We start from the raw sequence: 10,976 nt of genomic DNA, 5'->3' as shown, positions 1-10,976 counted from the left end.
TTATATTTTCTCAGAAATGTACTAACCTCATATTCGGTCAAAGTTAGCCAGTCCATGAAGGCTGTCCATCTCTGAGAATGAACAGATTCCTTTTTCGTGGTATAAATCTGAAGATCAGTCGTGATACATAGTTACTCCATGGTGGAACAACAAGAAGGTGCAACCCTGCCAGGCAATTTCTGAACTTTTCGCCCTATGTTTCTATTTCAATAAGCTTCAGACTTCGATGTTATGAATTTTGATGTAAAAAATACTCAGAATGTTGGTGAAGGAATCTTATCTTTGTATGTGATATACAATATTAAAAATCCAGATACATTCAAGGAATATAGTACTAGTTATAGTATAGTGAAATTTGTAAGAGCCAGAATTTGACAGGACTTTCTTGTTTTTCCAGATTTCACAATTTTTCCTTCAACAGCATGCAGTCACCATTTTTCTATCATTATTTAGTGGAAAATATATATACAGATGGAAACATATGTGTATACAATAATATTTTAATGAGTTTTTGATAAACATTTACACAGAAAATTAAGTTTCCATTTGGCAATTTTCACTCAAATTAAGTGATTTTTTTTTTTTTTTAGTTACATTTATCACAATGTGTTAACATTCTCTTTAATTGTGTTCATATTTTAGTCTCATACTGATGGTTTTTAAGTAGTGTAATGATCTTATGGGTAATCTTTTATTTTGTGTGTCACTCTTCTATTTTACTATAAGGTGATCTCAGGGGATAGGCTTGGTTCTAGGTTTAAAGAATGTCTCAGGGTGATAGTCTCAGGGAGTCCTCTGTTCTCTACTGTTCGTTTGTTTGCTTTTTTTTTTTTTAATAGCAATTTGAGTTCTACTGCACATTTTTCTTCCATTCTATTGTGATCCTGGTCAGAATGGTCAGTGATGGTAGCCAGGCACTGACTAGTTCTTTTTGTCTCAGGGTAGATGACGTTGTAGCTTATGTAGACTTGTCTCTTCTCAGAGTTTTGGTTACCTTTTACTGTTTTTCTCCTGGACAGGAAAGACAAATAATTGTGTCTTAAATGGTCAGCTTGCAAGCTTTTAATTCCAGACACTAGTCACTTCCTTAGGATGCAGATCATGATTTTTGTGAACTATGTTACGACAATTGACTGAGTTGTCCCGTGAAACTATGGTCCCAAGCTTTCAAACCCCAAAAGTCAGTCATGGAAGGAGTTTGCTTATGTCTGTGGAATATACGTATTTGTGTCTTCAACAAATCTATATGCTTGTACTGATATTTATATTTACACATGCCTATTTCAGGAAACCCTCGTGGCGTAGTGGCTAAGTGATACAGCTGCTAACCAAGAGGACAGCAGTTAGAATCCACCAGGCACTCCTTGGAAACTCTATGGGGCAGTTCTACTCTGTTCTGTAGGGTCGCTATGAGTCAGAATTGACTCGACTGCAGTGGGTTTGTTTTGGGTTTTATAGATATTTCAGAAACCTTGGTGGCATAGTAGTTAGAGCTATGGCTACAAACCTAAAGGTTGGCAGTTCAAAACTACCAGGCACTCCTTGGAAACTCTATGGGGCAGTTCAACTCTGTCCTATAGGGTCACTATCAGTCAGAATCGACTCGACGGCAATGTTTTGTTTTGTTTTTATAGATATTTCTATCTGCTCTTACCTATGTACCTACCTGTATACCAGTATGACTATATTCATCCATATATGCTCACTCATATTTTACTTTGGTTGTACTTTGCTTACTACATCCACATTTGATGCCACATTTCCCATTACCAAAAAAAAAAAAAACTGATTTCATGGAAGGCCCTAAAGATTCCGCAAGAAACCTGCTGGTACTAATAGAAGAATTTAGCAATGTTGCAACGTGTAAGATTAACACACAAAAAATCATCTGGGTTCGTCTACACTATCAAAGACTACTCCAAAAAAAAAAAAAAAAATCGAGAAAACAATATCATTAGCCTCCAAATTGATAAAATACCTAGGAATTAATGTAGCCAGGGACATAAAAGACATCCAACGAAAATGATAAAACATTACCATAAGACACCAAAAGAGACCTAGAAAAATGGAAAGGCATCCTGTGCTCATGGATTAGAAGACAGTATAATAAAAATGTCAATTGTACCAAAAACAATGTAGAGATAAAATACAATCCTGATAGAAATCCCAACAACATTCTTTACTGAAATAGAAAAATTAATGACCAACTTCATATGGAAAGGAAAGAAACCCTGAATAGCCAAAGCAATACTGAAGAAAAGGAACAAAACAGGAGGCCTTACACTCCCTGATATCAAAACATACTACACAGCCACTTAATCAAAATGGGCTGGTGTTTGTTCAGCAATTGATACATAGACCACAGGGACATATTTTTATCTATGAATGATTGATTTTCAACAAGGAGTCAAAGACCATTCAGCAGGACAGAAACAGTCTCTTTAATAAATGGTGCTAGCAAAACTGGATACCCACCTGTAGAAAAATTAAACAGGACCCATACCTCACACCATACACACAAATTAACTCAAAATGAATCAAAGACCTAGATATTAAACCTACAACCATAAAATCCCTGGAAGAAAACATAGGGAGAAAACTATGGGACCTAATCGTTTGTAAAAATAGGATAACCAACATAACACATACACAAATAGAAGACAAAATAGAAAATTGGGACCTCATAAAAATTAAAAACTTATGCTCATGAAAAGACTTTATTAAAAGAATAAATAGATAATCTACAGACTGGGAAAAATTCTTTGGAAACGACTTACCCAATAAGGACCTAATCTCTAAATTCTATAAAAAACTGCAAAAACTCAGCAACAAAAAGGCAAATAGCCTGATCACAAAATGGGCAAAGGACATGAACAGAACATTCACCAAAGAGGACATCCAAGCAGTCAACAGACATAGGAAAATATATTCACTATCATTATCCATTGTTGTTGTTGTTAGATGCCTTCTAGTAGGTTCCAAATCATAGCAACTCCCTGCAAAACAAAAGGAAGCACTGCCCTGTCCTGTGCCGTCCTCACCATCATTGCTGTGCTTGAGCCCATTGTTGCAGCCTCTGTGTCAATCCATCTTTTGACAGTCTTCCTTTTTTTCTGATGGCCCTCTACTTAAGGTCCTTCTCCCGGGACTGATTCCTCCTGAAACATGTCCAAAGTACATGTGATGAAGTCTTACCATCTCTGCTTCCACGAAGCTTTCTGGCTCTCCCAAATTTTCCCACTGTGTGCAGGGAGCCAGCTGTTTCCCTCTGTGTTGCCCATTGGTCTGAAGTATTCCCCTTGCTTTGCTACCATTGAAATCTCTTCCCTTCTTAGTGCCCATCCTTCTCAGGCCTCAGCAAGATTCAACAGCATTGTCTCGTAGCACCATGGTTTTTCTTCACCTCCTTCCAATTGCATGTACTTTGAACTCCCACTCCAATTAGTGTTGTCTTAAAAAAATAAAGCTACAGTTTCCTCAGATTAGCTCCTGTTCTGTGTTCCCTGATTGTGGTGTTGCCTTGCCCTGTCCCAAAATGGCTGCAATGAGCCAGTGCTCTGGATGTTAGCAGGTAGGTTCTCCCAGCTTCTGGGCAGTCCCTGATCCTCCTCTCTCCTGCTTCTGAACTCACCCTGACTCTCCAACACCTCAGCTGCTGTCCAGAGTACTTCACCATTTTGTGCAGCTCGTGGTGGAAAATATTTGAGTTTTCTTTTTCTGACAGATTTCTGCCTTACACAGGTTCCAGCTTTCACAAATTTTACTGTATTATTACATAAAAAGGAGAGTGGTCTCATTAATATTTTGAGTTTTTTTTTGTTAATATCATATTGTTTTTTAGGTGAAAGTTTACAGAGAAAACTAGGTTCTGATTTAACAATTTTTATACAGATCGTTCCATGATATTGGTTACAATTCTCACAACTTGTCAGCATTCTCATTATTTCCATTTTGTCCATTCTATTTGCATTGATCTAACTTCCTTCCCCCTCCTTGACTTCTCGTCTTTGCTTTGGGGTAAATGTTGACCATTTTGTCTCATACAGTTGATTGTTTAAGGGACGCATTACTCACGGGTGATATTGTTTACTTTATAAGCTAATCTATTATTTGGCTGATAGGTGAGCACCAGGAGAGGCTTCAGTGCCAAATTTAAAGGATATCTTAGGGTGACAGTCTCAGGGGTTCCTCTAGTCTCTACTGGTTCAGTAGGTATGACTTTTTTTCAGAAATTTGAGTTTTGTTCTACATTTTTCTACTATTCTGTCTGGGACCTTCTACTGTGTCCCTGCTCAGAATGGTCTGTAGTCATATCCGGGCCCATCCAGTTCTTCTGGTCTCAGGTTAGAAGAGACTGTGGTTCATGTGGGCTGTTAGTCCTGTGGACTATTTTCATCTTTAGTTTCCCTTCATTCTCTTTCATTCCAGATGAGTTGGGTTGTATCTTAGATGGACACTTGCAAGCTTTTAAGCCCCCAGACTCTACTTACCAAACTAGAGTGTAGAACATTAACTTTATGAATTATGTTATGGCAATTGACTAAGTTATCTCAGGAGTCTATGATCCTAAGCTTTGTAACCCCTTAAACCAATCCTGAGAGTTGTTCAGATTTGTCTAGGAAGTCTCTAATTGTGCTTCCAGGTGCTTTATTATGTATATGGATATATATGCAACACACACACACATATATATACATGTGCCTACAGACAAACCTATGCATCCACGAATACCTTCCTATATACATATATGCATATGCGTCATGCAAACCCTGGTGGCGTAGTGGTTAAGAGCTATGGCTGCTAACCAAAAGGTTGGCAGTTCGAATCCAGCAGGTGGTCCTTGGGAACTCTATGGAGCAGTTCTACTCTGTCCTATAGGGTCGCTATGAGTCAGAATCGACTCGACGGCAGTGGATATATATATAAATATATATATGTGTGTCATGAATTGAATTGTGTCCCCTCAAAGTATCTGTCAACTTGGCTAAGTCTTGATTCCCTTGTATGATTGTCTACCATTTTATTATCTGATGTGATTTCCCTATGTGTTGTAAATCCTATCACTATGATGTAATAAGATGGGTTAACTGCAGTTATACTGATGAGGTCTACAAGATTAGAAAGGGCCTTAAGCCAGCCTCTTTTGAGATATAAAAGAGAGAAGCAAGTAGAGAGATAGGGGGACCTCATACCACCAAGAAAGCGGTGCCAGGAGCAGAATGCTTCCTTTGGACCTGAGGTTCCTAAGCTGAGATGCTCCCAGACCAAGCAAAGACTGATGACAAGGACCTTCCTCCAGCACTGAGAGAGAAAGGCTTCCCCTGGAGCTGATGCCCTGATTTTGGACTTGTAAGCCTACTTGACTGTGAGAGAATAAATTTATCTTTGTTAAAGCCATCCACTTGTGGTATTTCTGTTATAGCAACATTAGGTGACTAAGACATTACTTAACCACTCATGTATTTTTTTTTGGTTGTTATTACTGTTGTTGCAAAATTTTATTTGTTGTAGCATTTACTGAAGTTTTTCCTTTTTCTTGTGTACTTCCAAGTATCTTCATTTACCAACGTCAGGTTGTGTAGACTTCGCCCATATTGGTATTGCCTTTCCCATCAACAAAAATAACAAATGTCTGCTATCTCGATAAGGAGCTCTGGTGGCACAGTGGTTAAGAACTCAGCTGCTAGCCAAAATACTAGCAATTTGAATCCACCAGCTGCTCCTTGAAAGCCCTATGGAGTAGTTCTAGGCTTTTTTTTAGGGTCACTATGAGTCAGAATCAACTTGATGGCAGTGGATTTGGTTTGGACTATCTAGACAATGAATCCCCATCCTTCCCCCTCCCATCCCTGGTAACCATCAAAGAATGTTTCTCTCTGTGTGTATATCTATTCTTGACTTTTTATAATAGCGGGATCATACAATATTTGTCCTTTTGTGATTGACTTGTTTCACTCAGCTTAATGTCCTCTAGATTCACCTGTGTTATAAGATGTTTTGCTGACTAATTATTCTTTATAGTTGTGTAGGTAATATTCCATTGTGTGTATGTACAATTTGCTTATCCATTCATCTGTTGATGGGCTCTTAGGTTGTTTCCATCTTTTTGCTATTGTGAATAATGCTGCAGTGAACACTGATGTGCCTATGTCTATTTGTGTCACTACCATTATATCTCTTGGGTATATACCTAGGAGTGGGGTTGCTGACTTATAAAGTATTTCTATTTTTAGCTTTTTTGAGGAAGCATAATACTGTTTTCCATAGTACCATTTTACAATCCTATCAGCAATGCATAAAAGTTCTAATCTCCCTACAACCTCTCCAGAATTTGTTGTTTTCTGTTTTTTTCATCATTGCCATTTTTGCAGGGATGTCACATATCTCACTGTAGCTTTGATTTGCATCTCTCTAGTGGCCAATATCATGATGAGGATGGCACAGGACCAGGCAGTGTTTGGTTCTGTTATACATAGGGCTGCTATGAGTTGGAACCAACTCAATAGCACCTAACTACAATAACATAATGGCTAATGATGTGAGCATGTTTTCATGTATTTGTTGGCCATCTGAATATCTATTCTCTTATGTGCAATGTCTGTTCATGTCCTTTTTCCATTTTTTGACTGGGTTGTTTATCTTTTTTTGTTGAATTATTGAAGTTTTCTGCATATTTTAAAGATTAGACCCTTGTCAGATATGTCATTGTCAAAGAACTTTTCCAGTCTGTAGGTTCTCTTTTTAATTTTTTTGATGAGCATAAGTATTTAATTTCTAGGATGTCTCAGTTACCTAAATTATCTTTTGTTCATGCATTTTCAGTTGTGTTTGATAGGCTATTTATGCCAAAAATTAAGTCCCCTAGTTTTGTTCCTTTATAATTTTACGTTTAACATTTAGGTCTTTGATCTATTTTGAGTTAGTTTTTGTGTATGGTGTGAGGTGTAGATTCTATTTCATTTCTCAACAAATGGCTGACCAGTTTTCCCAGTGCCATTTGTTAAAGAGACTGTTGCTTCCCTATTGAATGAACTTCAACTCTTTGTCGAAGCTCAACTGCCCATAGATGGATAGATTTACATCTGGGTTCTCAATTCTATTTCATTGATCTGTGTGTCTGTCATTGAACCAGCACCAGGCTGTTTGATTACTGTGGCTGTATAATAAGTTTTGAGATTGGGAAGTGTGAGGCCTCCTACTTTGTTTTTCATATTCAATATTGCTTTAGCTATTCAGGCCCCTTTTCCTTTACATATAAAGTTGAAGATTAGTTATTTTCAGTTCATTAAAAAATGTTGGAATTTGGATCAGGATTGCGTTATATCTGTAGATCACTTTGGGTACTGTTGACATTTTCACAATGTTAAGTCTTCCAATCCATGAGCATGGGATGTTTTTCCATTTATGTAGGCCTCTTTGGCTGTTTTGCAGCAGTGTTTTATAATTTTCCTTGTATAAGCCTTTTATGCCACTAAAAAAACTAGTTAGGTTTATTCCGAGGTATTTTGGGGGATGTCTTAGTTATCTAGTGCAGCTATAACAGAAATGCCACAAGTGTTTTTCTTTAACAAACAGAAAATTATTTCCTCACATTTTAGGAAGCTAGAAGTCCGAATTCAGGAAGCTGGCTCTAGGGGAAGGTTTTTTCTCTCTGTGGACTCTGGAGGAGGATCTTGTCTCTTCTGAGTTTCTGCTCCCAGGCAATATTCATGTGGCTTGGAGTTTCACTTCCCCCATCTCTACTTCTTTTGCTCTCTTCTTTAATCTTTTTGTATCTCTAAAGAGATTTTTTTAAAGAGATTTACTCAAGACACGCCCTACATTAATCCTGTATCATTAACATAACAAAGCCCATTCCCAAATAGGATTGTAACCAAAAAACAAAAACATATTTTTTGGGGGGTACAGGATTCAATCCATAACATTCCACCCTTTGACCTCCAAAAGTTCATGTCCTTGCCACATGCAAAACAAATTCACTCCATCACATCATGCCAGAAATTTTAAATCACCTCCAAGTTCAAATCTCATCTTCTGAGTCATCTAAATCAAATATGGGTGAGATGTTAGGCATATTCCATCCTGGGGCAAAGTCATCTTCATTTGTAAACCTGTGAAATATAGAATACTGATTATCTGCTTCCCAAATAGTGTTGGAACAGACACAGGTTATATATTTCCATTACAAATAGGATAAATTGAAGGGAAAGAAGGGTTAAAGGGCACCAAGCAAGTACAAATCCCAGCAGAATAAACTGCATTAGTTCTCACGCCTTTAGCATAATCCTCTGCATTCTGAGACCACAGATGTGGCTACTTTTGGCCTATTTCCTGCCTGTAGAACTCCAAAAGACAGACAACGTTCTTTCCTTTTTCTCTGTCCTCTTCAGCCTAAAATGATGTGTTTTCTGCTGTGGTAGTTGATTAGATCCATCAGTAACAGGCTTAATCTCTTAAAAAAAAAAAAAAAAAGATTGTGTAGCCACATGCTTGGTGAACATCTTAAGATATGTTTCATAGTTTGTACAACAGAATTTCCCAAATCTTTAAGTTTTGTTTTAATTTTGCACAGTTCATTTTTAAGTCATCTCTTTCTTCTTGCATTTTACTATAAACAGCAAGAAGAAACCATGTGGCCCCTTTAAGAGCTTGCTTAGAAATCTCATCAACCAGATATCCAAGTTCATTACTTACAAGTTCTACCTTCCACCATTTGGACATAATTCAGACAAGTTCTTTGCCACTGCATAAAAAATATCACACTTCCTCCACTGCCAGTCACATGTTCATCTTTTTCTTTTATTGTCTCAACAGAAGTACATCCAATGTTCACATTTCTAAGAACATTCTTTTCCTGGAGCCATATGTATTCTCTAAGATGATAGAAGATTCTCTATAGTTCTTCTCACTTCCTCCTGAGCCCTCACCTGAATTTCCTTTGACGTCCATAATTCTACCAACATTCTCTTCAAGGAAATATAGGTTTTTAATAGGCACCTTAAAACTCTTCCAGCCTACATCCATTATCCAATTCCAAAGCCACTTCCACATTGTAGATATTTGTTACAGCAACACCCCCACTTCTAGTTAACAAATATCCCACTCCTGATACCAAATTCTGTCTTAGTTATCTAGAGCTGCAATAACAGAAATACCACAGGTGTGTGGCTTTAACAAACAGAAATTTATTTGCTCACATTTTAGGAGGCTAGAACCCTGAATTCAGGGTGCTGGCTCTGGGAAAAGCTTTCTTTCTCTGTCAGCTCTGGAGGAAGATCCTTGTCTCTTCTGAGCTTCTGCTCCTGGGCAATCTTCATGTGGCTAGGTATCTCACTTCCCCCATCTCTGCTTCTCTTGATTGATTGTTTAATCTCTTATAGCTCAGCACCATGCCTTAATCCTGTCTAATTAGCATAACAAAACAATCTAGTCCCATATGAGATTATAGCCACAGGCATAAAGACTAGGAATTATAACAATTATTTTGGGGGAAACACAATTCAGTCCATAATAGTGCACTGTTTTAAATGGTACTGTTTTCTTGTTTTCCTTTCAGAATTCTCTTTGTTAGTGTAGAGGAACCCAACTGGTTTGTGTCTTGATCTTGTACCTTGCCACTTTGCTGCATCTTTCTTGTGGATAATATTTTGAGTTTTATAGTTTCTTAGAGTAAGGCTAGGCTTCTATGAAAGGGAAACCCAGTGATAGAGTGGGTTAACATATAGGAATTTTATTCATCTTGATATAATGGTCCCATGTAAATGGCCCAGGATGGAAGGGCAGTACCTCTTCTCTTTTTCATTACAAGACCCAGGTTACTTCCAAGCAGTTGCTTGGTCACCTCCTAGAACTTTTATGTTCATAGTGTGATCCGCCTGTTAGTATCACTGGCATCACCTACGAGTTTGTTAGAAATGCAGAATCCTAGGCCAACTGCAGACCTTGTTATTAGTCATTAGGTGGTATCGAGTTGGTTCCAACTCATAGAGACCTTGCGTACAACAGAGAGAAGCACTGTCTGGTCCTGTGTCATCCTCACAATTGTTGTTATGTTTAAGCCTATTGTTGCAGCCACTGTGTCAATTCATCTCGTTGAGGGTCTTCCTCTTTTTTGCTGACCCTCTACAAAGCATGACATCCTTCTCCTTGGATTGGTCCCTCCTGATAACATGTCCAAAGTAAGTGAGATGAAACCTTACCATCCTTACTTCTAAGGAGCATTATGGGCGTACTTCCTCCGAGACAGATTTGTTCTTTCTTCTGGCAGCCCTTGGTATATTCAACATTCTTTGTCAACACCATAATTCAAAGGCATCAACTCTTCTTCAATCTTCCTTATTCATTGTCCAGTTTTCACATGCATATGGGACTACTGAAAACACCATGGCTTGGGTCAGGTGCAACTTAGTCCTTAAAGTGAACATCTTTGCTTTTTTACACTTTAAAGATTTCTTTTGCAGGAGATTCATCCAATAAAATACGTCATTTGATTTCTTGACTGCTGTTTCCAGGAGTGTGGATTGTGGATCCAAGTAAAATGAAATCCTTGACAACTCCAATATTTTCTCCATTTATCATGATGTCGCTTATTGTTCCAATTGTGAGGATTTTTGTTTTTTTGACGTTGAGGTGTAATCCATACTGATTGCTGTGGTCTTTGATCTTCATCAGTTAGCGCTTCAAGTCCTCTTTGCTTTCAGCAAGCAAGGTTGTGTCATCTGCATATTGCAGGTTGTTAATGAGTCTTCCAATCCTGGTGCTGCATTTTTATTTATATACTCTGGCTTCTTGGATGATTTACTCATCATACAGATCGAATAAGTGTGGTGAATGGATACAATGCTGATTGCACAACTTTGTTGAAACCATGTAGATTCCCCTTGTTCTGTTCAAACGACTGCTTCTTGGTCTATGTACAGGTTCCTCAGGTGCAAAATAAATGTTTTGGAATTCCCATTCTTCACAATGTTATCCAT

General features: G+C 37.9%; 1 protein-coding gene across 1 annotated transcript in view; it reads right to left on the bottom strand.

Moving 5' to 3' along the window:
• Positions 1-745: 745 nt before the first annotated feature.
• LOC135229333 (olfactory receptor 4C6-like) overlaps positions 746-10,976 on the bottom strand; it is a 37,282-nt gene continuing 27,051 nt past the window's right edge. Inside the window, exon 1 of the mRNA XM_064278962.1 lies at positions 746-10,976. This exon is cut by the window's right edge and continues 27,051 nt beyond it. The gene's annotated coding sequence lies outside the window, so the exon portion shown is untranslated.

This window comes from Loxodonta africana, unplaced genomic scaffold (assembly GCF_030014295.1).
Source record: "Loxodonta africana isolate mLoxAfr1 unplaced genomic scaffold, mLoxAfr1.hap2 scaffold_228, whole genome shotgun sequence".
Classification (NCBI taxonomy): Eukaryota; Metazoa; Chordata; class Mammalia; order Proboscidea; family Elephantidae; genus Loxodonta; species Loxodonta africana.
This window is presented reverse-complemented; position numbering and strand designations above follow the sequence as displayed.